Source organism: Rhipicephalus sanguineus, chromosome 9 (genome assembly GCF_013339695.2).
Source record: "Rhipicephalus sanguineus isolate Rsan-2018 chromosome 9, BIME_Rsan_1.4, whole genome shotgun sequence".
Classification (NCBI taxonomy): Eukaryota; Metazoa; Arthropoda; class Arachnida; order Ixodida; family Ixodidae; genus Rhipicephalus; species Rhipicephalus sanguineus.
The window spans coordinates 61,673,624-61,677,208 of NC_051184.2; positions in this window are offsets into that span (position 1 = coordinate 61,673,624).

Here is a 3,585-nt window from a genome sequence, read left to right on the forward strand (position 1 = left end):
GGTCGCCGCTGGTTTGCAAGCCATATGCACACCGCTTTATTCGACAATTCATTAGCCTCCACACGCACTTTATTATGGACGGAGCACACCGGGAAGACGCAAGGGAAACAAATAAATAGAAAAAAAAGGATCAGACGGCCATACGACCGCATTGCTGTTGGCTTATTTTTGCTTCTGAGGTAGCGTACAACAAGACTCACCGTGCACAAACATTTGAACGAAAAGCAATGCCAGATAAACTAGCCTTATTCCACCAAGTTTTTGCATAAAAGGTGTAATATAGAAAATCCTTTACAAATATCCAGATATCATGAAACAAAGTTACAAATGCCCCCATTCTTGCTGTACAAGTTGCCGAAACGAAAATACGGTAAGAAATTGACAAATAGAAGTGTAATATCTCAATCACTTCAGAAACTTGTTCAAATGCAGAGATGCCTTATGTACCTAGCCTGAAAAAATGCAACATGCGATTATATATATATATATATATATATATATATATATATATATATATATATATATATATATATATATATATATATATATATATATATATATATATGCATTGTATCGCTGAACGTCAGTATGAAACGATCGCGCAAGATGCATGCATTGCTTCAAGCCTTCACCACACGGAATGAAAACAGTTTCAAACAACTCATTCTCAACTTCAGATGTTTTCACGGCTCTCGGAGGTTAGCGTTCGCCCACTTCAGAGACTTTACAAAAAGATGTGGGCGAGTAGTTACATAAAATACAATTGTTTCCGCGGCAGTTAATTGAGTGCGCGCCAACAGGGCACCCGACCGCAATTTCCCGCTTTTTCCTGATGACCTCAATATAGCGTCCACCACGATTTCGGGCTGAAGCTCCGGAGTACTTAAATAGCGAGTCTGCTCATCTCTTGAATAAATATAAAGAGATGACCAGACGGGTAAAGCAAGCCTCTTTTGCCCCGCAGACGCGTGCAATCAGCTGCTCTGAACTGAGAATCACGTTTGTTTTCAGGCGATCGCTCGTAACGTGAACTGAGGCATACACGATGTTGCGCGCTGTTACCATTTCCTTTTCTTTGGTTTGTCTTTTTTAGGGGCGAAGCTCCTTAAGGCGGCACCCGTTCGTCCCTCGTAGTCGTAGTCGTAGTCCGTAACCAGTCTTACGCTTTGACCTCCAAGGTGGTGCCGGTGGGAGATTTTTCCTGTGCGTTGTTGAACAATAAAAAATTCGCAGCGGTAGCTAAAAGCCGACTTCTTCTGTCTCTCATTCCCATTAGCAGCCATTCTTTACCTCCAAGGTAGTGCCTGGTGAGATTTCTCCTGTGCGTGATTAAACAATAAAAATTTTGTTCAAAACGCCGTTGATTGATGAAATAAACGAACGAAAGACGCCAGATGTTTTGTAAAAGCAAAACGGAAAAACGCCAGATGTTTCTAAAGCAAAAGGAAAAGACGCCAGCTGCTTAACGAAAGACGCCAGATGTTTTCTAAAGCAATGGTTTTCTAAACAATGAAAATTCACAGCGTACATGTAAAATTAAAGTGAGCTGCAAGTCGTCATAACTCATCGAACCTTTAGTATAAACGCGCCCGATATCACGTCGGTGATGATGTACTGGGCAGAATTCACGGAAGATTCACGGTTTACCGATGAACCTCCGCAGCTTCGCCCACTCATCATCATTCACTCCGTGGATATGCTGTGATTTTTTTTTAGGGCTAAAGCCTTAGATGCCCCATCAAACACGAAAATTGACCGTCGGCGCCCCGCGTAGCCAACACGAGTGATGCACAAAATCATCACGCGATGACGTCAACAGAATTTGTGACGTTACTATGACTCATTCAACGTGACGTCATATGATGACGCCATCACATGACATGGTCGCATTGCATTGCCTCAGTGATCGGAGGCCGATCACGGAGGCAATGTAAGAGCAGGTTAGGTGCAGAAAGCTTGCAATGCCTCCGATCCTGTCGGCAGTCCGAAACCACGTTATGTGCAGAAAGCTTTCGGAGAGGGGCGAGGGAGGATCAATGCATCGTCTGACGAAAAAGATGGCTTTCGTTTTCGAGTCATCTCAGACGAATGCATCTGAGACCATGTTTTTTTTTTTCATGTAATTTTTTCGCATACATTTCACCTATGCGGTCAGTTCTTCAAAATGTATGGGTAAGTCTAACATGCTGACATCGATATTGGTGACCACCACGTTTTTTATAACCTGACGGAAACAAATCGTCAGACCACACATCGTCAAAATTATTTCTGGCTAAAGAAAGCGGGATTGCGCGCCACACACCATATTATTATTGTTAGTCGTTATGCAAATGGCAAGCATGTCAGGTTAGTCGTGTACGCATGCTGTCATGTACGTATGCAATGTACGTATGCCCAACACGACCGATAGGTCGTGTTGGGCATACGTACATTCGTGCCCCTCCGTACCAATTTTCGTGTATACCAAGTGAAGGAGACGCGAGTTACGCGAGTAATTGTTTACTTTTGGTACCGCGGCCACGCCGACTGGCACGTTCGGTATCGCATGAATTATGGCTTGAAACAGCAGAGCGCTGGAGGCAGCCTTGTTAAATAAATCGAATGCACGAAATAAAAGATAGGATATGAAGGGTGCAAACACGTTAGCATGCATGAGCTAGTTAATTAATACGTGCATATGTGCTACGTTCTCCTGGTTATCTCCAGTTTATTCTCTCCTGCAGCAAGTTTACGTTCGTCATTCCACACGAAAGTAAGTTAAGCGCCTTTTCTCACGATGAAGTATGAGCAGGATGCGTTCCTCAAACAGCCGCGGAAGTGTGGACCAATGCGGTGACAAACCAGCTGAAAGGATATATACAAAATCCCCGTTTCACAACACACAAACTAACAAACGCGTTCTCTGTGTGATGAATCGCTGCAGTATTATGTTGCAGTGACGCAGTATTAAATATTGCCCAAATTTCCGCAATTTTAGCTAATAGCGATCAAGATATCACGCGCGTAGCAGACGCTCGCCGCTTTGACGCGGCTTCCGCCGCGGAGAAAGCCCACGGGTCCGGCACGGCAGCGCCGCTGCGCGGAAGTTCACCGCAAAAGGCCCTCGCTCCTCCCATGTATTCGCGCGGCGCTTTGGACACTCCCCCTATTCTAGGTCACTCTAGCTAGGATGAATATTGGAATTCAGTTCTGCGGAATACCGCAAGGTGGCGGTAGCGTTACGAAAGGAACAGTGTCGCTGGAAAAATTTCAGAGTATGGCAACTGTTTTCCGCGCGCCGCCGCCGATGCAATTGGCTTACTCGCACCCAAGTGACATCGCACCGCCATATCCCTCCCAAGGCGAGCGTCTATATCCCGTACAAAATCCTTTTGTGTTCGAAAGCTAGGTACCTAGGGAGAGAATCTCTAGGGATTTTCAATGGTGGCGCCGTCACATCTTGGCGGAGCTTTCTGGAACGCCGCTTCGCCGACCGGTGTCGGTGTCGGCTGTGCGCGTTCGTCACTTGTCTGACTTGTCTCTGCGCCGACGACGATGACCGCGAGTCATGCAGCACATACAGCTTTCGTCTTGACAACTATTTGA